Source organism: Capricornis sumatraensis, chromosome 17 (assembly GCF_032405125.1).
Source record: "Capricornis sumatraensis isolate serow.1 chromosome 17, serow.2, whole genome shotgun sequence".
NCBI classification, from domain to species: domain Eukaryota; kingdom Metazoa; phylum Chordata; class Mammalia; order Artiodactyla; family Bovidae; genus Capricornis; species Capricornis sumatraensis.
This window is the reverse complement of record NC_091085.1, coordinates 26,020,313-26,046,347: the sequence shown is the minus strand read 5'-3', so window position 1 is coordinate 26,046,347 and position 26,035 is coordinate 26,020,313. Positions and strand designations below refer to the sequence as shown.

At 42.5% G+C, this 26,035-nt stretch overlaps 1 pseudogene; it reads right to left on the bottom strand.

Annotated features, from left to right (window-relative positions):
• The window catches only part of LOC138094063 (large ribosomal subunit protein eL32-like), an 83,849-nt pseudogene extending 62,309 nt beyond the window's left edge, over window positions 1–21,540 (bottom strand).
• Window positions 21,541–26,035: the final 4,495 nt, after the last annotated feature.

The window sequence follows — 26,035 nt, the reverse complement described above, 5'->3', positions numbered from 1 at the left end:
ATGGTAATGGCAAACCAAAAACTTAAGATACATGCACAAAAAAGAGAAAGGAATTCAAACATAAAACTAAAGATAATCATCACATCACAAGGTAAGAGAGAAAATAAGGAGAAAGGAAGAAAAGAGAACTACTAAAACAATCAGAACACAATTAACAGAATAGCAATAAGTACATACCTACTGATAGTTACTTTAAATGTACATGGATTAAATTCTCCAGTAGAAAGATATAGGCTGAATGGATTTAGAAACAAGACCCATATATTTGCTACCTATAAGAAATTCACTTCAGATATAAAAACATACACATACTAAAAGTGAGGAGAGCGGGGGGAAGGTATTCCCTCCAAATAGAAACAGAAAGCTGGAATAGCTATACTTACATTAAAAAATCTAGATTTTAAAACAAAGCTGATAAGGAGAGACCATGGGTGATATTACATAAGAAAAACAGACCAAACAAGAAGATAACAATTGTGAACATATCTATTCCCAACATAGGAGTAAAATTAACAAACGTAAAGGGAGAAACTGACAATGACACAATAATAGGAGAGGACTTTACCGCCACCTACATCAATGGACAGATCACCCAGACGAAAAGTCAGTAAAGAAACACTGGCCTTAAACAACAAACTGGACCAATCAGATGGATTTAAAGGTACATTTCATTTCAAACAATCCATTCAAAATCAGAAGAACACACATTCTTTTCAAGAGCACATGGAACATTCTTTAGGACAGGTCACCTGCTTTGCCACAAAACAAGTCTCAATATATTTTTAAGAAGATTAAAATCTTCTCAAGCATCTTTTCTGACCACACCGGCGCAGGACTAGAAATCAACTACAAGAGGGGTGGGGGTGGGGACTGCAAAAACATAAAACAAACACATAGAGGCTAAAAGTGTGCTGCTAAACAAACAATGGGTCATTGAAGGGATCAAAGAGGAAATGAAAACCTACTAGAGACAAATGAAAATGGAAACAACAATCCAAAATCTATGAGACACAGCCAAAACAGTTCTAAGAGGAAAGTTTAGAGCAATAAAACATCCTACCTCAGGAAACAAGAGACAATAAACAACCTAACATTAAACCTAAAGGAACTAGAAAAAGAACAAACGAAACCCAAAGTTAGCAGAAGGGAAAAAAATCATAAAGATGAGAGCAGAAATACATGAAATAAACACTAAAGACAACAGAAAAGGTCAATGAAATGAAGAGCTGGTTCTTTGAAATTGAAAACCTTTAACCAAACTCATCAAGAAAAAGAAGAGAGAGAGATGATCTGCCCAAATAAACAAATCAGAAGTGAAAAAGAAGTTACAATGGACACCAAAAAATACAAAAAATCATAGTTGATCACTATGAGCAACTAACTGCTGATAAAGTGGATAGTCTAAAGGGAACGGATAAATTCCTAAAAATGTACAATCTCCCAAAACTTAATCAGGAAGAAATAGAAAATGTGAACAGACCAATTACCAGTAATCAGATTGAAGCAGCAATTTTAAAACTCACAACAAACAAAATTCCAGAATCAGATGGCTTCACAGATGAATTCTACCAAACATTTCAAAAAGAGTTAACACCTATCCTTCTCAAACGATTCCAAAAAACTGCAGAAGGAACACTTCCAAACTCATTATATGAGGTCAGCATCACCCTGATACCAAAATCAGACAAGACATCACACATGAAAAAAAGAAAATTACAGGCCAAAATCAGTGATAAATCCTCAACAATATATTAGCAAATCAAATTCAACAATATAGTGAAAGGATCATACATCAGGATTAAATAGGATTTATTCCAGGGATGCAAGGATAGCTCATTATCTATAAATCAATCAATGTGATACATCACACTAACAAAATTGAAGAATGAAAATAATATGATCATCTCAATAGTAACAGAAAAAACTTTTGACATAATTCGACATTCACTGATGATAAAAACTCAACAAAGTGGTATGCAGGCACGATACCTAAACATCATAAAACATCATACGACAAACCTACATCCAACATCATACTCAACAGTGAAAAAGTGAAAGCATTTCCTCTGAGGTCAGGAACAAAACAAGAATATTCATTCTCACCATTTTTATTTAACATAATACTGGAAGTCTTACCCAAAGCAAGTGCACAAGAAAAAGAAATAAAGGAATCCAAATTGTAAATGAAGAAGTAAAACTGCCAGTGCTTGCAGATGATATGATACTTTATGTAGGAAAAAATAACGATGAAACCCCCTCAAAAAACCCACTAAAACTAATGAATGCAGCAGAGTTGCAGGATACAAAATTAATATTAAAACATAGGCAGGACACTCTCTGACATCAGCTTTAGTAGTACTTTTTGGATCTCTCTCCTCGAGTGAAGCAAACAAAAGCAAAAACAAACAAGTGGAACTAAGTCAAACTAAAAAGCTTTTGCACAACAAAAAAAACTATCAACAAAACAAAAAGGCCACTTACTGAACAGAAGATATACAGATGGCCAACAGGCACATGAAAAGATGCTCAACATCATTAATCATCCGGGAAATGGAAATTAAAGCCATGAGATAACACCTCACATCAGTCAGAATGATGGTTTTCAAAAAGACAACAAATAACAATTGTTAGTAAGAATGCGGAGAAAAGGGACCCTTTGCACTGTTGGTGAGATTGTAAATTGGTGTAGCCATTATGGAAAACGGAATGGAGGTTCCCCAGAAAATTAAAAGTAGAACTTCCATACGATCCAGCAACTTCACTTCTTGGTATTTATTCACAGAAAACAAAAACCCTAATTCGAAAAGATATTTGCACGCCAATGTTCACAGAAGCATTATTTATTTATAATATCCAAGATATAGAAGCAACTTAGGTGTCCATCAATAAAAAAAATGGATAAAGAAGGTATGATATGTATAAGCACATATATATACACACATATATATAAATATATATATGATATATATGCACATATATACACACATTATATATATATGGATATACACAGTAGAATATTAGTCATTAAAAAAGACATCTTGCCACTTGCAACAATAAGCATGGATCTAAACAGTATTCAGTTCAGTTCAGTTGCTTAGTCGTGTTCGACTCTTTGTGACCCCATGAATCACAGCACGCCAGGCCTCCCTGTCCATCACCAACTCCTGGAGTTCACTCAGACTCACGTCCATCGAGTCAGTGATGCCATGCAGCCATCTCATCCTCTGTCATCCCCTTTTCCTCCTGCCCCCAATCCCTCCCAGCATCACAGTCTTTTCCAATGAATCAACTCTTCACATGAGGTGGCCAAAGTACTGGAGTTTCAGCTTTAGCATCAGTCCTTCCAAAGAAATCCCAGGGCTGATCTCCTTTAGGATGGACTAGTTGGATCTCCTTGCAGTCTAAGGGACTCTCAAGAGTCTTCTCCAACACCACAGTTCAAAAGCATCAATTCTTCGGCGCTCAGCCTTCTTCACAGTCCAACTCTCACATTCATACATGACCACTGGAAAAACCATAGCCTTGACTAGATTAGCCTAAGTGAAAAGTCTCGCAAAGAAGGCCAAATACTGCATGATCTCACTTAAATGTGGAAACTAACAAACAAAATGAAAACAGTCATAGATACAGAGAACAAGCAGGTGGCTGCCAGAAAGGAGGGAGGCCTGGAGGTGGTAGAAACAGATGAAGGGGATTAAGAGGTCCAAACCTCCAATTAGATAATAAATAAGCCACAGGAATATAATATACAGCATGAGAAATACAGTCAATAATATTGTAATAACTTTGTATGGGGACAGACTAGACATTGTGGTAATCATTTTATAATGTATGTAAATATCAAATCATTATGTAGTATACCTGAAACCAATACAGTATTGTATTTCAACTATATTTCAATTTTAAAAAAAAAAAGAATTTACCTTCACTATGACAGACAGAAAAATTGAGCTGATGTTCCAGGATAATGAGACAAGAAACATGATAACTACATATAACACATAAGCCTGGTCTGGGTCTGAACCAAAGGAAGTTGTTTTTTTTATTGTCTTACTTTAAAGGACATATTCAGTCAGTTCAGTCACTCAGTCGAGTCCGACTCTTTGCAACCCCATGGACTGCAGCACACCAGGCTTCAAATTTGAATAAAGTCTATAGGTTTAATAGTGTTGTCAGTTTAATCTTGATGTTAATAACTGTGCTGTGGTTAAGTACATCCTTAGAATATTCACTGAGGTATTTAAGCATAAGGGGCAACTATTTTGTCTTTCACTTACTCTCAATTGGGTCAACAAACCATAGATATAGATGGAGAGAGAGAGATGACAGCAAGCACGATGAAAATGTTAACATTTGGGCAACCTTTATACTATTCTTGCAACTTTTCTATAAATCTGAAATATTTCAAAATAAAGTTTTTAAAAAGACAGAAGGAAGGAAGAAAGGGAGGGAGGGAACTTGCCTTGCCTTCTACTCTTTCCTCACAAATGATGGTCCAGTTCTCTTCCGTTTTGTTTGTTTAGTTGGTTTTATTCATTCACACAGTTTGATCTTGTCAGCTCAAACTGATATATCTTCAGAAGGAAATCGGATTTTCACAAATACTCAAGACTAATTTAGCTAATAAACATCTCAAGGTATTTCGAAAGCAAATGTTTGATAGCAAGAGTGACTGACCTTACTAACAGGGCAGAAGATATAAGGAATTTAGACAAAGTCAGAGAAAGTCAGCAGTAGGACTGAAAACAAAAATCAAGTTTCCAAGCAGCTCATTCAGTATGATTTTTTTAAGCCAAAATTTTGTGATGCAGCAGCTATTCTACAGTGGAAAACTGCCCCTGGGAAGAAACAAGAGTTCATCAAAGGCAGAGGGTCAGAGTCCTCTGTCTGCTGTGGAGAGACACTGGTCATATTGCTATGCACCCCATAAATCACAAATAATAATATCCTGAGGCATTCTTTCCTGTATTAAAAGATAAGAACTCTGTTTTTGTTTCCAGAACCATTGCTCTCCTTCCCCGCTTCACACAGCTCATGTAATTCAGAAGATAGACTTCATTCAAAGAATGAAAAATAGTTAAGTCTGAATCCCGGTGCCTCTCTGCATCAATTCAGCAACTGCAGAACGTTATCTGCCTTGTAAGTACTCAGCTCCCTCTAACAAGATGAATTTCTTTCCTAAAACAGGTTTGTACTTAGGGCTTCACCACCAGCAATGTTAGCACCACTCTGAGAAAAAGATGCGTTGCTATATATGGGCTTTATAGATTGCGGGTAGACCTTTGGAGAAAAAGAGATACACAGTACTCAAAAATAATGACTCTTCACCAAAAAATGAGAAGGAGGCATTCTCCATGAATTCTGGCAGAATCAGAGAGGCAGGCTCCAAAATCATCACCCAACTGAAGATGGCTTCAGAGGCTTTCTGCAGGCAGCACTGGCTACACAGTCTACCCAAAGTGTAGTCCATACACCAGCAGCTTCGGTGCCCTCTGAGAGCTTGTGAGAAATGCAGAATCTCAGGCCCCTCCATGGTTATGTTGAATCAGTACGTGCATTTTCACAAGATTCACAGGATATTTGTATGCATGCTGGAGTCGGAGAAACACCAGATTACAGGAAATTATGCAGTAGACAGTTTGAGCCTAGAAACTAAAGGAAAACAACTGTGTGCACGTGCACACATGCGCGTGCGTGCACACACACACAACCACACACACACATACACAAACAAACACATACACACAAACACACACACACAAACACACACACAAACACACACACACACAAACACACACACACACACTGGGACTACAAAATGGGACCACAAGAGGACACCCCGTTCTAGCCTAAACCACCCATAGGCTGGTACCCAGCACTCTGCCATCTCTCATCCCTCCACCCCACCACCCCTCCCATGAGTCTTGGATCCATGACCCGCAGTCACCCTAAGTCAAGGACAGGTGCTGAGAAGCCTCACACCCTGTTATCCCAGAAAGATGATTATGTGATTATTATCTTTCATTCTACTAATGTGATGAACCACATTTACTGATTTGCATGTGTTGAAATCATCTTTGCATCACAAGGGTGAACCCCTCTTGACCATGGGGTACATAAATCCCTTTAATGTGCTGTAAATACCATTTTGTTGAGAATTTTTGTGTCCGTATTCATCAGGGATATTGGCATGTAGTTTGCTTTTCTTATAACTCAACTGCTCTATTTTAGTTGTCTGGGAGACAAAAGGAAATAAATGGAAACAAGTACACTTACTGAGTGACTACTATGTAACCAGGCCCTGTCCCTATGTCATCTCATTGCTTCTAACAACCATGCAAAGGTAACAGCATTAGCTCTAATTTACTAATTAAAAAACTGAAGCTTTGCCCTAGATCACACAAGAAGAAAATGTTTAAGTTGGGATCCCACTCTGGATTGCAAGTTCTATTCTTTCTCCTGTATCACAATGACACAGAAACTGAGATTTTTAATCTTATTTCTTAAAGAGAAAAAGGAGCCAGTTCTATATGACTCCACTTTCACAGGAAGCTGGATTCTGTCCACAGCAGGATATCTGGTTTCAACAAGGCCAGAAATTGTTGAAGTTGTTCTTGAAGATGGGAAGGAAATTTATGAAATGTGATGAAATCTTTGTCTGACCACCTTCTAAGCACCTGTAGAGGTCAACCAAGCCAAATATGTCCCAGAGCACGCATTTGCCTTAAAGCATTGACTTGAATGACGACATGAAGAGAAACCCACTTCCATAAGAAGGTACCCATTCCATTTAAACATGTCACCCTCAAATGGAGTCAAGTAGGTTTCAATTGTTTCTCGAAAGCCACACAGAATATTCCATACCCCTTTCTTCAACCACCCTTTAAGAACTGAAGACAAAAACCAGGACACACACAAAATAAGAATTTCTCTTCTGCCATTAAATACACTTGGTCTTTACTCCCTTCCTCAGATGACAGGATTTTCAATCCCTCTTCCATTCTGGTTCTGCCCCCAGGCACACATCATGCCCCACATGAGCACCCATACCTAGCCCATCTTGCAATCATGGCCACCTTGTGGCTGAGGCAGAGTCATTTTCTTCCTTTAGTTTCACCCCATCTGTCTCTTTCCATCCTGATTTGACCCAGCCCCTCACACACAAGCTGATCCAGAATGTAATCCATCTACGGAGGGGCGATGCTGTGATAACTGCACAAATGCATTAAGTCTCCGAAGTGTTTCACCAACCCACTCACCCACCTGCCTCCGAAGACTCCCGTTTTGAAGTGGCAATGTGATCAATCAAGTCGGTTTCGTGTTCCACAGCCCACACAGTACGGAGAAAAAATTAATGACACCGACTGTTCTTGCTCGAGAAGCAACTCAACTAGACAGCAGCCTTCATGACAACAGGAAAGGAGCTCTTCACTTTTAGTCACCCTGTAAGAGAAGAAAAAAATACATGTATATAGGGAGGCGAGGGTACTTGACATATAGATGAAATAAAAAGCCATTTGCCCAAAGGCCACAGCGGGACTTGCTCTACTGGCCTAAGTAGAAACTAGGATTCCTCTTCTCACTCAGTGCTTAAGCATTTCACAGACACCAAAGGCAATGAAGGCAGAGACTTGATTTAGAGTCTAAACTCAGCCCCTGTGGTTTGCAGATTGGGACTTCCAAAGCAACTCAATGGAAATGGATAGACTACAAGGACAGGAGAGTCCCCTCCACGCCATCCATCACAGTCTCCCAGCGGCTCTGCTTCATTTCCTGCCCACCAGACCCAGGGAGTACAGGCCCAGGCTGGCTACATTTCTCTCTCTCTTTCTCTCTCTTATTCTTGCTCTTTCTCTCTCTCAGTCTCTGCCTGCCCCTCATCCCTGTTTCAAGACAAGCCCAGGAGCCAGTCTCTTCATTGTAGAACTCACATCCACCCCTTGCAGGGGTGTCTAGACCTCATCTGGTCAGCTCTACACATGCCTGCCAGGCCTCACTCTCCTTCTCACCATCCTCAGGAGGACAGAGCCTCTCCATCCTCCTTGTTTCTATCTACCCAGAGCTACTCAGATTTCCACACTCTTCCTTACACATTTGTTCTTAAATTAGATTTCCCCTTACCAGCTTTATTTACATAGAAACAGCATAGAGTGGTTTAGAATTTGGATGTTAGAGAACTAACTAATTTGGATGTTAGAGCAATGGTTTTCCACCCCTCTCCAGCAGAGACCTGGGGCATCTCTGGAACCTTCTCAGCGGCCAAAGGAAGAGCCTCCAAAAGGGTTTTGGACTCCCTCACCTTTCTCACATTTATACCTAGGAACTCTCTGTGGGGCTTTTCTTTGATAGGAATGCTCTTCCACTCCAAAGGAGAAAGAAAAAAAAAGAAACATTAGTACAGGGAACCATATTCCTTCCCTCACTTATCACCCTACAAACCACAACACACACACCCACAGGATGATGAGTGCCTTCTTCACCCGGCCATGAAAGAGAAGGAGCTAAGGAAGGCCTTCAAGGTGGACACTAAAAAGCCACCAACAGGCAGAATGCTTCTGCTTCAGTGTCTCACAGTGCTCAGAATGCACAATACCAGACAAAGCGGGATCACCCGGGGCCAGCTGTTCATTATTCAGATGTGGAAATGGAAACTCACAGAGGTTAATGGCTTGCTTTATTAACTCAGAAGCGAAGTCACTACAACCATTTTTTCACATGGGAGACACTCTGTGTTGAAAGAATAAATGTTTACATAATGAATGTGTTACTATATACCCGACTCCCTCCAGAAAAGAGTCCAGGTAGTTTTCAAAGAGACATAAAAACAAAAAAGAGTGGTATTTAATAGGAATGAACAAAGAATGAGCGGCTGTGATTAGAGTTTTCCTTGTCTCCAATTCAAGCTCCAAAAATTTGCTCTTTGCTGTGACAAGTACTCCAGACTTTGAAATTTTACATTCATTGCACTTTTCTAGGCTGTCCTAAATTTTGAGTGATGAACAATTTCCTACTGAGAACTTTAAATAACTAGTGAGATGCCAATGAGGACTTGCAGGCAAGGAGGTGTCTTCACAGGCCATGTGTTATATTTAGGTGGATCCTGCCTTGATTTCATGAAAATGTGTTTGCTCTTCTCTCAAGACCAGACGCTTTCTACTTGCATTTGCTATAAGAAACAGGATCATGTTGTGACAAAGAGCAGGCCAAGCCGAGAGCCTAACAGGCCACGGAGATTGACCGGAGCTTCATGCACAGGTCCCTTACAGGATGAGGCCACCGTCTCAGTTCTCCAAGGTTCACCCAGGGACCAGGGACAACAGCATCCCCCAGGGGCTTCGTTAGATGTGCGGGACCTCTGATTCCTCCCCAGACCCATTGGACAGGAATTTGCATTTCAGCAAGATTTCCAGGTGATCTGAAGGCACATTCAAGTTTGAGAAACAGTGATCTGTAGTATTCCTGGGCTCTCAGATATGGACACTCACAAAGCAGCCAGAAAATAAGTACAGCCTGACCTGCACACCCAGAACGGGACACATCAATGAGAGATGGTTATTTTGGGGGGGAGGGAGAGAGAAGCTGGTTTGAGTTTTGTTTGTTTGCTTTCGGAGCTTCTCTGTTGTTGTCCTTGTGGCTTGCTCTTCAGTGAAAATATCAAATGAAAGTCAAATGGGAAAAAGGTGGGGTTTTTTTGAGCCAATTTGATTAGTCATACCTTGGCACATGCTGACAAAGGGACTCACCCCCAGGAGGTACCATTGTTCTTGAGGACTGACTTTGTTGGAGAGAAAACTTTTGTTTCCAGAGGCGCAGGCTACACAGCACGGAGTGGAATAGAAATATGGCGATTATCCAGTTCATTTACTTGCTGTACACAGTCAGACAAACCAATCCAGGTAGTACGGGCTATAAAAAACACTCAGAGATGCCTGAGTTATCTAGGTTCACTGCTAACATTGTTCCAAGGCACTGGATGACAGCCAGGCTTGCACATCACTTTGTGCTTTTAAACATAGTACCAGGGGAACCTGTACCAGCAGACTTAGAAAAGAAGGGGCAGGCGGAGGTAACCCCTAGACCCAGGTGGCATCTGATGGGGGTGACATTAGGCTTGGCAGAGCTCCGGCTGCACTGTCTGCAAAGCACTTATCACATGGAAGGCAGGGCGGCCTGCCAAAATACAGACACCGGGACCAAGCAGAGGATAATTGCTATAAATCCCATACAGAGAGCGAAGACAGAGATGTCAGCAAAACACGTCTCCTGGCTGGATAGCAGCACACACAGGACTGCAGGGTAGAGTCGGACAAGAAAGGGAAGATCTTTGAAAAGGCCAGATTTGTTCAAAGCAGGTATGGCAGGCCAGCTGGAAGACATGTCAGTCAAGGACTAGACTCTCCACTCCGAGGTATTTCTGTCACTTGGCCATGACAGCTTCCCGAAACTAAATATAAGGAAAAATTACAACTAGATTTCCTCCAGGCCTGGTGTACACCGATTGCAATTTTGGAAGAGTTGAGATTAACCAGAGTTTGTTCAGCCCCTCATAAGTGCCAGGTCTCTTTTCAGTCTTACAAATGTGGTTATTTTGGTGGAGGAGGGGTTTAACCAAGGGATCACCACTCTTTTTTTTTTTTTTTCACCATACCTTGAAACTTGCTGGATCTTAGTTCCCTGACCAGGGATTAAACCTGTGCCCCCTGCAGTGGAAGCATGGAGTCCTAACCACTGACCCACCAGGGAGGTCCTGGGACCACCACCCCTAAGGGGTTCTTGTTTGGACTTTAGGGATCCCTGAATTTCCTACAATTGTATGAAAATCTGATCATGTATCTTTTTCCCCTGGGAGCAGAGACCATCACTTTCATCAGATCTTCTTAAGAGATCCATGACCACAAGGTGAAGAATTACCACCAGCTGGATGAAGGAACTAAGACCTATGGAATATTCTCTATGCAGCCTTGTACTTGGTGATATCATTTAATGTGCCTACAAACCCTAAGGTAAGTAGCATTATCCCCATTTTATAGCTAAGGGTAAGTAAGGCTAAAGAGGATAAGAAGCCTTACCAGAAGAAGCCTTACCTAAACTCACACAATAACTGTAAGAACTGAAAGATAAACTCAGACTTATCTAGTCCAAAATCCATGCTTTTCTATGAGGCTATGGGCTTCCCTGGTGGCTGAGTTGGTAAAGAATCTGCCCGCAATGTGGGAGACCTAGGTTCAATCCCTTGGGTTGGGAAGATTCCCCTGGAGGAGGGCATGGCAACCCACTCCAGCATTCTTGCCTGGAGAATCCCCATGGACAAAGGAGCCTGGCGGGCTACAGTCCACAGGGTCACAATGAGTTGGACACAACTGAACTGCTAACACAGATGACATGCTTCCTGAGTGCTTTATGGGGATGGGGCTGCGGGGTGAGGAGGATAAGAATTAGTGAAGGGGGACTTCCCTGGTAGTCCAGTGGTTGAGACTTTGCCTTGCAATGCAGGGGGTGCGGGTTTAATTCCTGCTCAGGGAGCTAAGATACCACATGCCTCCAGGCCAAAAAACCAAAACATAAAAAACAGAAGCAATATTGTAACAAATTCAATAAAAAGCCTTTAAAAAAAAAAAACCACGGGGGGGGGGGAAATAAAGGAGAAGAAGAAGAATTAGTGAAGGGAGGCAGCAAGGAAAACCAATCTGACATTTTAGCTGGCTCTTGAAGAATGAGTTGAGCTGGGACATCTAGAAGTATCAGGTTGGCCAAAAAGCTCCCTCTGGTTTTCCATGAGATAGTATAAAACCCAATCCTTTTGGCCAATACAATAGAAGGAAGGAAACCCCAGGTGGAGGGAGCAAGGTAAGAGTCAGAGCAGCGAGAAGGGGTTAAATGTTGGGGGCAGGGGAGCACCCTCCCTCCTATCAGATCAGGAGCTTCCTAAAGGCTCAAGAACCAAAGAATAGTCTCAGGACCAAGCCCCTGTAGGGGTTAAATATCTGGCTCCTTTAGTTTTAAATTTCCTGTTACCCAAACTGCAGTGCAACCAGAGGATAACCGTCCCTGCTGGAGTCCCTGATACAAAGTCCAGGAGCCGCAGCTTAATGCCTGGCATCCATTCAAACAAGTGCATTTTGTTTATTTCTAATGTGTCTGAGCCCAGCGAGCAGGTTTACAGCAGGTCAGGAAGATGCCAAGACCTTTTCCAGGGCCACTGGAGTCCACGCAGAACACACAGCCTCTCTGAAAGCAAAAGATCATCCATTAAGTGTGTGGCTTTAGTGCAGCTCTGTTCCCCCAAGATGCTCCTGTTTCAATATAAATAATATCCCGAGACTAAAATATTCCATGTGCACCCCCAACACATTTAATCAGGCTTTCGGATGCGCACTGACTATACTGCAGGCTCCTGCTGCCTTCTGAAATGGAAAAGCCACTCATATTAGCATGGAATCCCATGTAATTGAATTGTGGCTTTAAATTCTGTGATTAACAGATGGTACCGTCTGGTCCCAGTGTGCTCGTCTCCGTCTCCCTACCCCTGGAGACACAACACACACCCCCTTGGATCACCACCAGCAGCCACACTTTCTTTAGCCCTGGTGTTATTTTAGCACTTAACTCTCTTTTATAAAGGGGCCATCTCACAAGCATTATTAATGCTCAGGTAACAACTCCTACCAAATCTTCTCACTGGCTTGTAAATGAATTTAAGTGCATCACAGCCCAAACCTCTTCAGGCTCCCTGGTTGGAAATTCTTGAGATTTTCTTCCCCAAAAGCGAAAGTCAAAAAATATTAAAAGATAAAGGGACATGATTCATCTTGGTTCAGCAGATCATAAGTTCCTCGAGGGCAGGGAGAGATTATTCAGCTGATTGATTTAATATTTATTGAGTCATAACTAGCTTCATGGACCATAGAAATAAATCTACTGATGCGCTTCATTACAAGAAAAAGTGTTGCTGTCTCTAGATAGGACCAAGAAGCATTCACTTTGATGATTTCTTTCCTTTATACTGATTAACAAACTTGAAAAAGCAGCTCCTGCTCTAAAAAATATATGAGTAGAAAATACTGCGTTCTGTTGCATATAACTGGAATGAAAGACTCTCCCTTTCTGAAATAGCTATGTGCTAGGAAACGGGATGACTGCTGGAAAGAGGCAGAAGAATTCACCATCCCTGAAAACCTTTCACTTTCACAGCACACCATCTAAGAATTCCTGTATCGTTATGAGATCTCAAACTTAGTATTTTTTTTAAACCATGGTTTCCACTGGAATGAATGGGCTGCACAAGGAAACTTAAAAATGTTTAAAGACATACCCAAAAAGCAGACAAACTTCTACCAGAGTCACTATCAAGGCCAGGAAACATGCATTACTTACTTGTGCCTGCCAGCATATCTCCTAAAAGTGCTATCTTTAGGCAGGGAGGGGAATAGATACAGAAGAAAGGGTGGCTGCGGCTTTACCCACACCAATAAACAACAGGACCATCTACCAGAACGGCACACCCCAGGGCTCCCGGATAATTGTCAGACCAACTTTTGGCAGCTCATTATCAATTCAGTGTGGGTGCTGTTTTGTAAACACATCTAATTTGGTTTTAAATTTTAATCCATAAAGTCATTACTGAAGGACTCCAGGCTGCTGAAATGATGAACCAACTGCTTCCAAAGCAGACGGAAAGGCACCAGCGCCAGCCAGGGCTGCCTGTCCTCTCTTCTTTGCCTCCGGATTCACCTTGGTCCCCTACTCAGCGAAGATTTTCTGTTGCTACCCAAATGTTCTCTCTCCCTGTCTCTCTCTGTGTGCATGTCTGTCTGTGTGTGCATCTGTCTGTCTCTCAGTCTCTGTCTTTCAAACAGACAGACACACACACACACACATATATATATACACCTGCACACAAGTTGTTTGTCTCTTTCTGACCCAGTATTCCAATCCTTGCCTTTTCTACTCTTCCAATTTAATCTACTTCTCTAACATAAAAATTGTTCTTTAACAAAAAGATCAATTTGAAGGAAAGAAACTGTCTGAAAGAGTTAATGGCAGGGAACATAGCTGACTGACAGATGGACTGACCAACCAAATGGGCCCCCAGCAACTCAGCTATTGCCCTCCTTTGAGAGTTAGTTCTCATGGGTACTTACCCAAAAGAGGAGAGGGTTTTTTCAATGTAAAGATCAAACAGTGAATCTTTTTCAAAACATGGCGTATGATAAAATCTGGTTTCTTGAACAAATTATGTATCAAACCTGGTTCTTAGGAACTGATGGGTTTTAACCCATTATGTTCACCCTTCATAACAACCTTGGGAGGACGGTATTAAAGCTCCTCTCCCCTGTTTCACGGGAGACTGAAGCACATAGAGGTCAAGCAACTTGCCACAAGTTACACAACTAGAAAGTGATTGTCAGGATTTCCACCCAGATAATTTGTCTCCAGAGTCTGCTTTTAACCACTACTCTCTGCTGCTTCTTATCTGAATGACTGCATTTTTATCTAAATAACAGAGAGGAAATTTTGCATTTACTTTTTATGCATTCTATCTACCATTAGATTTTCTCTCATTAGGTTTCTCTAGCAAAGAAAAGAGATGACTGATTTACCTAGTGGCTAGTTATTACCCTATTTACCCTATTAAATAAATATTTACTCTGTTGTGCAAATCAGTAATTGCTCACAACTCCTGTTTATGACTCCCCACCATTAACTAGAGATATTCTAATAAACCTTTCACCTTCCTTCACCTCACTCCTTTTGACAGTCCATATACCTAACCATGGGGCTTCCCTGGTGGTTCAGATCGTACAGAATCTGCCTGCAATGCAGGAGACCCAGGTTCAATCCCTGGGTCAGGAAGATTCCCTGGAGAAGGGAATGGCTACCCACTCTAGTCTTCTTGCCTAGAGAATTCCATGTTCAGAGGAGCCTGGCGGGCTTTAGTCCTTGGGGTCACAAAGAGTCGAACACAACTGAGCAACTCAGACACACACACACCCCTTTAGTTCATTTCAGTTCAGTCGCTCAGTCATGTCCGACTCTTTGCAACCCCATGAATCGCAGCACGCCAGGCCTCCCTTTCCATCACCAGCTCCCGGAGTTCACTCAGACTCACGTCCATCGAGTCAGTGATGCCATCCAGCCATCTCATCCTCTGTCGTCCCCTTCTCCTCCTGCCCCCAATCCCTCCCAGCATCAGAGTCTTTTCCAATGAGTCAACTCTTTGCATGAGGTGGCCAAAGCGCTGGAGTTTCAGCTTCAGCATCATTCCTTTCAAAGAAATCCCAGGGCTGATCTCCTTCAGAATGGACTGGTTGGATCTCCTTGCAGTCCAAGGGACTCTCAAGAGTCTTCTCCAACACCACAGTTCAAAAGCATCAATTCTTCGGTGCTCAGCCTTCTTCACAGTCCAACTCTCACATCCATACATGACTACTGGAAAAACCATAGCCTTGACTAGACAGACCTTAGTCGGCGAAGTAATGTCTCTGCTTTTGAATATGCTATCTAGGTTGGTCATAACTTTTCTTCCAAGGAGTAAGCGTCTTTTAATTTCATGGCTGCAGTCACCATCTGCAGTGATTTTGGAGCCCAAAAAAATAAAGTCTGACACACACTCCTAACCATATCCAAATCCCTTTCTGAAAAGCAGCCTATTAAAGAACCATTCTCAAGGACTTCGCTCAGTGCTCAGTGAGGGTTAATAGCATGTCAGAGCAACCAAGCAAATATTGCCCTGGAGACCCAACACTCAGGCCAGGCGGCTTCCCTGGAGAAGAATCCATGTGGATCTAGAAACTCTTCATGCGCTGTGCTGCTCTGCAATAGCCTACCTCACTTCTTTGAATTCAGAGTCAAAGTGGGCAAAAGAAACTCTCCACCGCTTGGGAAAGCTGGGAGACAGAATACATTCTTTTTCTGTAATCATATTTTCAGGGCTTCCGTGGTGATTCAGTGGTAAAGAATCCGCCTGTCAATGTAGGTGACACAGGCTCGATCTCCGATCCGGGAAGATCCCACGTGCCAGAGAACAGCTAAGCCCATGCACCTCAGCTACTAAGCCTGTGCTCTAGCGCCCAAGAAACTCAACTACTGAAGCCCGTGCTCCCAGCAAGAGAAGCCTCCACAATGAGAAGCCCTGCAACGAAGAGCAATCCCCGCTCGCCACAACTAGAGAAAAGACCGGGCGGTAATCGAGACCTAGCACAGCCCAAAACAAATAAATAAAATTATAAATGATAATGTTCTGCAGGACTGCTGTTTTTCATGCCGTTTTTTCCAAAGTATGCTTCGTTTTAGGATCTGAAAACCCAAAGGCCCCAGGATTTTTTTTGTTCCTCTCTTTCAAAAATGGATGGTTCTGCTTTTCATTTAAGGTGCAGTTTAGAAAGAAGCAGCCTGTGAAACCAATTAACTAATTGGAAATCACTTAATGACTGTGGCAGCATTTCGGATTTCTGGCATGGGTTCACAGCAGTCAAGAGAAATTGCTTTCCAATATTATGATAAGGTAAGCTGCGGAGGTCTCACCGGGGGTGGCTGAAGGCTGCTGTGAGCAACAATCAGCTCTAATCTCCCCATCAAAATAATGGAGACATTATAACACGGAATCCAGTGATTGGAAAGTAAACACGACATAAAATTCCAAAGATATGCGGAGATCTGCTGAGAAGAAATGTGCAGCTGTACTTCCTGGCTATGATGTTTGAGAGCTTCCAATCTTCCCGCAGATATTACGCATTTGAAATGGCTCCCAGAGAGACAGCCAGACATGTGGGGAAGGAGGTGATAGGAGGAAAGGAAAAAAATAATAAAAGTAAATGTTCACCCTAACACAATTGTCCAACTAATTGTTTTAGTATGAAGAGAATCATTGTTCACATTAAGGAAATAATCCAGTTAATTGCTCAAGAGTTAACAGAGCCAGAGAAAATAAATTACCCCAAACACAATATTTTATCCATTTGCCATTTGCTTGTTCCAAGGTAGTGAGTTCTCTTAGCATATATCTAAATAGCAGAGTTCATGAGAACCAATATCATCAGTGTTGAAAACAGTATCAGCCGTCTCTAATAGTATATCTATTTCCTTTTCCCTCTATTTTGAAAGAAAAGCACAGGCATACACATAGGCCTCAGTGATTTAAAATTGCTTTGAGGTGGACCACTGGTTTCATGCCTCCTGGGCCTCAGAATTGTTTTGTGAGTACGGCAAATCTCTTTACCTCTCTTTGCCTTAGTTTACTCACCTATAAAATGGCCTGACACCTATTCAAAGAAGCAGGTATTCAAATGATGGGTGAATTCTGCAAACATAGAGCCAGGCTGCTGTAAATTCTTCCAGCAATAACAAATGTTCACTTTTTCTCTCACACAGATACCATGAGTTTGGGCAACAAAGACTCTGTCCCAGAGATATTCACTGTTGTTTTCATATACAACAGAAATTCTCTACACACGCTTGTCACTCCACTGTCAGCATCGGGGCATCACCCAGACCCCGGCTTTATTAATTTAGTAATAATGGCCCACTGGGTAGTGACTTAGATGCATGCTTTGTATGTGGCCATGACCCAAAGGAAGGAAGATGTTCTCTTTTCAGGCAGCAGAATCAAAAAAGACAATGCCACTCAGACAAATCGCTGTGACAATCATTAGCCTGTCAGACAGCAGGACCAGGTTAGCCCTGTTCTCACACCTGCTGGGATATCAGGCCTTTGTTCAAAGCATGCTCCACTTTGTAGAGCCTCAGCCCTGGAGGTTCTTCAGCCACAAAATCCCCAGAGCAAGGAGAGCAACATTAAAACTATAATACTGATGATTATTGTCACCCGGCTTATTTAACTTATATGCAATGCCGGGCTGGACAAAGCACAAGCTGGAATCAAGATTGCCAGGAGAAATATCAATAACCTCAGATATGCAGATGACACACCCTATGGCAGAAAGCAAAGAAGAACTATAGAGCCTCTTGATAAAAGTGAAAGAGGAGAGTGAAGAAGTTGGCTTAATCTCAACATTCAGAAAACAAAGATCATGGCATCCAGTCCCATCACTTCATGGCAAATAGATGGGGAAACAATGGAAACAGTGACAGACTTTATTTTGGGAGGCTCTAAAATCACTGCAGATGGTGACTGCAGCCATGAAATTAAAAGACACTTGCTCCTTGGAAGAAAAGTTATGACCAACCTAGACAGCATATTTAAAAAAGAGAGACATTACTTTGCCAACAAAGGTTCGTCCAGTCAGAGCTATGGTTTTTCCAGTAGTCATGTATGGATGTGAGAGTTGGACCATGAAGAAAGCTGAGCGCTGAAGAATTGATGCTTTTGAACTGTGGTGTTGGAGAATACTCTTGAGAGTCCCTTGGACTGCAAGGAGATCCAACTAGTCCATCCTAAAGGAAATCAGTCCTGAATATTCATTAGAAGAACAGATGCTGAAGCTCCAATACTTTGGCCACCTGATGTGAAGAACTGACTTATTGGAAAAGACCCTGATGCTGGGAAAGATTGAAGGCAGGAGGAGAATGGGAGGACAGAGGATGAGATGGCTGGATGGCATCACCCACTCGATGGACATGAGTTTGAGTAAGCTCCAGGAGTTGGTGATGGATAGGGAAGGCTGGTGTGCTACAGTCCATGGGGTTGCAAAGAGTCAGACATGACTGAGCAACTGAACTGAAAACTGATGATTCTTCCTTTAGAACAATGCTTCGAAAACAAAACAAAACAAAAAATGCTTCATTCTGACCTGGGGGGAAAGTTGTTTATTGCCTTTCTTAGGATTTCATTTCTAATCTGCATTCTAGAAAATGACATCCTACTAATACCAAGATTATATCAAGACAATAGGGCTGACAAACTAACATTAATTACCAGTGAAGATAATAAGTAAAACAGATCAGGGAATGTAAGGATATACCAGCGAAACCACTGCCCACCAAGAATTCCCTGGATGTGAGCGGAACTCATGAAAGAGAGAAACATCTTCATCTTCATAAGAAAAGAAAAACCTCCAAAATATCAAAGGAGAAAAACCCTGCACATGAAGCTTTCAGATTGACTCAGAACATTTTCCAAGAGGAGGACCCTGAAAAAACATGGGATCCAGTTGATAGCATTCAAAGCTTCTCTGTCCCACTTACAGAACGTTGCTCAATGACCCAAAGGTGAGGCTCTACCCACAAAGACAGGCTGAATGCCAACTTGAACAGCCTCATTTGCAAAGCTCAGCACTCTGGAGCTTAAATGTCCCCGCTTAACAAATGGTGAGCAATTTAGTCCACCACGTGTAGGCAAGACCAAGGCCAAAGTCTAACAATAGCTCCCCTCTCTCTAAGTCCTTGAATTAGCGAATGCTATTACAAAAAGAAAATATACTTTTATCTAGGTTGTTCCTTTTTCCCTTGGCTGTCTTCTGTGGCTTTGCCTATAAGCTCACAGTTTGTAGTTAAATTGGACAATTACTGGCGAGAAGTGAATAATTAATGAACAGTCACTGTAGATGTTTGGGAAACTGTGACCCAATCATCGAACAAATAGCTGAACCACTGAAATAAATGACTTGTTCCACTCATTACCTGATCGGCATTTGTTTAGAGGTTCCTAGGTGCCCTATCAAAATTCTAATCAGTTCTATTTAAATTACATTTTTTGCAATGCATTGTTATAAATGCTAATTTATGCCTAGAATGGAACAGCTTTATTTCGTATCTCCTGAAGAAACGGATGAATAAAAACATACTTCTACAGGGCATAAAAGATTATCAAGGGTTCAACTACTATTGGATTTGCACTTGCCAAAACACATCCTGAAACTCAGAGCTGAAGCTTTAGGAGACAAGGACATTTGGATCCTCCCACCCCAAAGCTGTCCCCGTTATGAGGCAGAGGATTGTCACAGCAGCGTCTGCAACCACGACAAGGGACTTCCTGCCATGGGGACGAGAGCAGCTTTCAGGGTGAGGGATGAAAAGCAGGGCACAGTGTCACTGCTTGAGAATACTGATCCCCCACATCTGAAAAGCAGATGGTTATTTCAGAATCTCTGGGTAACTTCCTCGAACTGAGTAGAATTTCTCCAAACCTGGTACCCCATCTGCTTTTTAAAAGATGTCCATCTCCACCAGCTCGCAGGAGGTGACCGAGTTATCATAGCAAATGGTAACTCCACAGCTCCTTTCACAATTCGTTTGGCCTCCCAACCTTAGTACAGAGTGCCACTCTAAGCAGTGAGATATGCTCCAGCCAAGAGGAGACAAGCACAGTTGTTTTCAGGGGAAACACTGAAACCACCTGCCCTGGCTGGGCAAGAGAATAGCCACTTGTGTGAATTATTATTGCATGAAACTAACTATTGTTAGTTTGTTACTCATTGCATGAAACTGACACGCTACCACCAATGGGGAAAGGTCAAGAGGAGAGAAGAGCTGCCAGCCCACATGTCCTACCGACCTCCCAGATTCTTTCTCGCTGGCATCCATCTTGGCTGAGCGATGTGTACACCACCAGGAAGGACCCTGAGTCAGAATGACTGGCCAGCGACAACCTGGAAACCAACCCCATCACCATAAAACCCAAGACTGTGAGCCACGTGGCAGGACAGTTCTCCTGGGTTCCCTTACCTCCTGCTCTCCCCCCAGGTGCCCCTTCCCAATAAACCTCTTGCTTTGTCAACATGTCTCCTTGGACAATTCATTTCTGAGCGTGAGATAAGAGACCACACTCCGGCCCTGCAAGGGGTTCCCCCTCCTGCAACAGTTTTACACTGACGTAGAAGCCAGGCCCGGAGAAGGCAATGGCAACCCACTCCAGTACTCTTGCCTGGAAAATCCCATAGACGGAGGAGCCTGGTAGGCTGCAGTCCATGAGGTCGCTAAGAGTCGGACACGACTGAGCAACTTCCCTTTCACTTTTCACTTTCATGCATTGGAGAAGGCAATGGTAACCCACTCCAGTGTTCTTGCCTGGAGAATCCCAGGGACGGGGGAGCCTGTTGGGCTGCCATCTATGGGGTCGCACAGAGTCGGACACGACTGAAGCAACTTAGCAGCAGAAGCCAGGCCAACTTGTGGCCTACAGGTGACCAGATGGACCCCAAGTCATTTGAGATATAGAAGACCTCAGGAGAGAAAGGAGATCAAGAGTGGTGCTCTAGAAATAGCTAGAAATCTCCTAATGAGACCAAAACAGTCCTGCTTGTAAAACAACTTTGTTTTGCTGCAGGGCTTGTGGGATCTTAGTTCCTCAAGCAGGGATTGAACCCTGGCCCCCAGCAGTGGAAGTGCAGAATCCTAACCACTGGACGGCCAGGGAAGTCCCTTGTAAAACTACCTTGATAAATAACACAATGCACCCCACTCACTCAGGCCAGGAGGCTGCTGGAAGTCAGAGAGCCTGCCAGTTGCCCGCTGGGAGTGGGCGGCATCAAATTCAGAATTCACTGCTAGAAGTTTTTCATAAGCTGAGGAATTACCTTGAGAGGATTGAATTTCCAAGTGCAAGTCAGCAGCTGCTGGGGAGGCTGAGACCACCTCAATCATCCTGAACCACGAGTCTCTGGCAGAGAGGGGGCGAGGAGAGGCGGGATCAGCCCGGCTTAGGGCTGCCTGGCCGGGTGTGGAAAACACGGGTTCACACAAGCATTTAACCTCTTTTAAGCAGTGCAATGTGGCTGAGGCTTAAAACAAGGTTGGAACATTTTCTCGCTTATTATCACCTTGATAACCTCTTCTTGTAGCTGAAGGAGTGTAGTTGGGAGGGGGGGGTGCTCACAGGGGGAGGAGGGAGAGCTGGGAGAGGAGGGGGCGGGATCAGGCACCAGAACAAGCTGCTATTTTCTTGTTTTCTGAAAACAGTTGGGAAAAGGTGAAGGAAATTTGCTCTCTAAATATTTCTCCTTTTGAACAGAAACGGTATTTTCCTGATCACTCCGGTTAATCACTTAATGGGAACAGGAAGAAGAGAATAGCTTTTGTTCATCTTCCATTAAATCTATCCATTAGTTTGAAAGCAAGATTTGTCTAGGAAATACTGGTGTAAGGGTGGCGTTTCTAAGAGAACTAAGGGCAGGGCAGTGGGAGAAGTGAGGCAGAGCAGGAACACGTGTGTTTGAGATCATTGTCCGGGAGATGTCATCGCCTGGGACAGAGTGGCCACAAAGCTTCTGCTGATGGGAGTGGTCCAGCACACCTCCCGCTCCAGGACCAAGACCAATCCTAAATGGAGTCTTTTTAGGGAAATTAAGTTGCACAGTGATGTTTCTCACTCTTGTTTAATTGATAATAACTGATCAGGTTATTTCTAATATTCATAAGAATCTCTCATTCTCCTTTAAAGTGCTTTGAACTAATCCCCAGTCAAAGCTATAGGATAGGGATTTCCCTGGCAGTCCAATGGTTAAGACACCACACGTCCACTGCAGGGGGCGGGGATTCAGGCCCTGGTCAGGAAACTAAGATCCCACATACACTGCAGGGGGGCCAAAAGATAGGGGGGAAAGGTGAGTTTACCAGGTGGCGTTAGTGGTAAGGAGCCCGCCTGCCAATGCAGGAGACCTAAGACTATTAGGTTGTATCCCTGGGTGGGGAAGATTCATTCCCTGGAGGAGGTCATGGCAACCCACTCCAGTATTCTTGCCTGGAGAATCCCATGGACAGAGGAGCCTGGAGGGTTATGGTCCATGGGGTCTCAAAGAGTGGGCCAGGTCTGAGCGATTTAACATGCCTACAGGAGAACAAGCTTGTGTAAAAGCCATCCCTACCACCAGATGACTCTGCAATCCACCTGCCATGCTCCTGCCTAAGAATCTGAGCCCTAGACGCTATTTCTGGCCAAATCCTTGTTATCGCTTACATCTGAGTTATAGAATTTCAATTTTCCAATCTGAAAAAAAGAAAATTGAGTCACTAAGGGAATACACACTGTCTATTTATTCCTAAATTTTCACAGATGGTGATACTTGATCACCACTGTGATTATCTTCTTATTTTCATTGCAGGAATTTAACATTAACTGAATGGCCACAATTTTCCTGACTCTATCCAGGATAAATGATATGGGAGTTTCATAAAATCATCACTACCATTGACTCCAGGCCAATAATTTGGCTTTTTATTTTCAAAGGTGATGTCCTCCATCAAAATGTTCCTCATATCAGACATATGGGCCAAGAGGTCAAATGAGAAGATATATTCCATCTGTGAGGTGATTCACCTTTTTAACATATCAGTTAAGTCTCCATCCATATCAGTTATAAAAATATTGACTAAATCCAAAGGTGGAGAGTCCTGTGACATGTAACTGGAGACCTCATTCCAGATTAAAATCAGTAATTAATCAATATTACATATATCTTATTGTTCAGCCTTTTTATCAATTACTTAAAAGATGAAATAGAAGCATATATTAAATTTGAACATGGCACAAAGCTGGGACAGTTAATATTTCAGATCCCACATGACTCAAAAATCCTTGCCAGTCTGGAGCAATGGGGGAAATTTAATACGAGATATCACAGGAGTAAAGGCAGCCCTGCACGTAGGTTCAAAGAGCCATTTTAGGTATTAATACATTTTACCAGCAATTACGTGAAAAATCAGTGAGGCTGTTTTTGCTATAAGCCAGTGTAAGCCAGCAGGATATGGCTGTCCCAAAATGCCAATTCTATTTTAGACGACATTAATAGGCATCTAGCCCAAAACAAAAGAGGTAATAGTTCTCCTGTTTGGTGGTCAAACATCACAGCATGAGGGGGAAAAAGTTAATACAATCTCTTTCACCAGCTATGTGAATTTGAACAAGTCATGTGATTTAAGTCCTAATGTTCTCATTTGAAAATGGAAATAATAATAGCTGACAATATGGCAGAAACCAACGTAATACTGTAAAACAATTGTCCTTCAATTAAAAATAAAGTCTTTAAAAAATAATAAACATGCTATCATTCCATAAAATCATTATAAAATCAAATTAGAGTTTCCATGAAAGTGTTTTGAAAATGATAATGCATCATTACACTGGAAGTCTACTGTTATCCAAAACCATCCACCTCTTTCCGATAGATGTAACCCAACTCTCCTTTGGGGAACCCCACGCCTTTACCATTCTTGCTGTGTTCAATTCAGTTCAGTTAAGTCGCTCAGTCGTGTCCGACTCTTTGTGACCCCTTGAATCGCAGCACGCCAGGCCTCCCTGTCCATCACCAACTCCCGGAGTTCACTCAGACTCACGTCCATCGAGTCAGTGATGCCATCCAGCCATCTCATCCTCTATCGTCCCCTTCTCCTCCTGCCCCCAATCCCTCCCAGCATCAGAGTCTTTTCCTATGAGTCAACTCTTGCTGTGTAGTGGGCCCTAATTCGCTGAGGCCACAGGAATTGGTTTGGAAACAGGCATGTAGCCTAGTCAGGGCCAAGGAGACTATGCTATAACTTTTGACCAAAAAAAAAAAGCTCTTGTTCCTTTGCTGTATTTGGTCATATAAGAAAGTGAGTCTTAGATTGCATCCTACCACCAGGAAAAAGTCCACCTGAAGGTGAGGCTGATACGCAAGGAAAGAAGAAATGAAAGAGACAAGAAACAAATACCCTCATGTGACATTCTGGGTCAGACCCTTTCCCCAGATGAAGCCAGCATTACTCTGGATCACGCTATATTCTAAGTCCATATATTCCATTTTTTAAGTCAATTTGAGCAAGGTGTTTCTGTCACTTGCAACAAGAAGAGTCCTATGAGTGTGCATTTGTTTAAATGTCTTGGAAAACCTAGTTATTCAAATAAATGGAAAAAAAATAAATGGGAGAGTTTTCAAATGGAGATGTGTATGTATTTTCATCCTAAAGGAAATCAGTCCTGAATAGTCATTGGAAGGACTGATGCTGAAGCTGAAACTCCAATACTTTGGCCACCTGACGCGAAGAACCAACTCATTTGAAAAGACCCTGATGCTCGGAAAGATTGAAGGGAGGAGAAGGGGACAACAGAGGATGAGATGGTTGGATGGCATCACTGACTCAATGGACAAGAGTTTGAGTAAACTCCAGGAGATGGTGATGGACAGGGAGGCCTGGCATGCTGCAGTCCATGAGGTTGCAAAGAGTTGGACACGACTGATCAACTGAACTGAACTGAACTGATGTATTTCCAACAAAAATAGTCTGTGTTTAGATTGTGTTAGACCATTAAGGTTGTTAAGAGTCTTGTGTGAGATTGTTATATTGCTATGTTAGATTGTGCTTCCCAGTACAAGCAAAACTTCATTATTGAAGTTTTGTGCCTTGGGTCCTAAGCCTTATATAAGGAACTACATGAAAATTTTGCTCTAAAAAAGAATTCTTTAGCATTCTGCCTCTGGAAAAGCCAATTTCCCAGCCTACCCCATCTTGTCTTCCTGCTGAGCTAATAGCCAGATCTCCAACTAAAACAGCAGTGCCCATCTCTGATTAATAGGACCTTTCTCCCCACCTTTTTTAATGGCTTCCTCCCATTGTGATTTCAATCAGAACATTGCTGGGAATCCCTCCTGGTGCCTCTCCAGGACCACTTCTATTGCCATCTTTTGTATACTCCTCCTAAAGAAGAGAAAACGCAAAGAGCTGTCTCCACACTCCAAAGCTGAAATCAGTGTGGAAGGTGAACAAACAAACGGTAGCATTTTTCTAGCTGGAAGGGGCTTATAGCCATCAGCTGGTCCAAGGATCAGCCACGGGCTCAATCTAACCCCCCTGATTTTTCTTTACAAGTGTAATTACAAATAACACTTTATTTGAATACAGCATGCCTATATGTTACATATTGTCGATGGCCACTTCCTTGCTACAAAGGCAGCATTGAGTAGTCAAAGACTGCAGGGCCCCTGAAGACTAAAATATTTACCATCCGGCCCTTTATAAGAAAAGTTTGCCAACTTCTTATCTAGTCCAGTCATTTAGTTTTTAAAAAGAAGCTTAGGTTGAGAATTCCCTGGTGGTCCAGGGGTTAGGACTTGGTGCTTTCACTGCCGGGGTCCCAGGTTTGATCCTTGGTTGGAGAACTAAG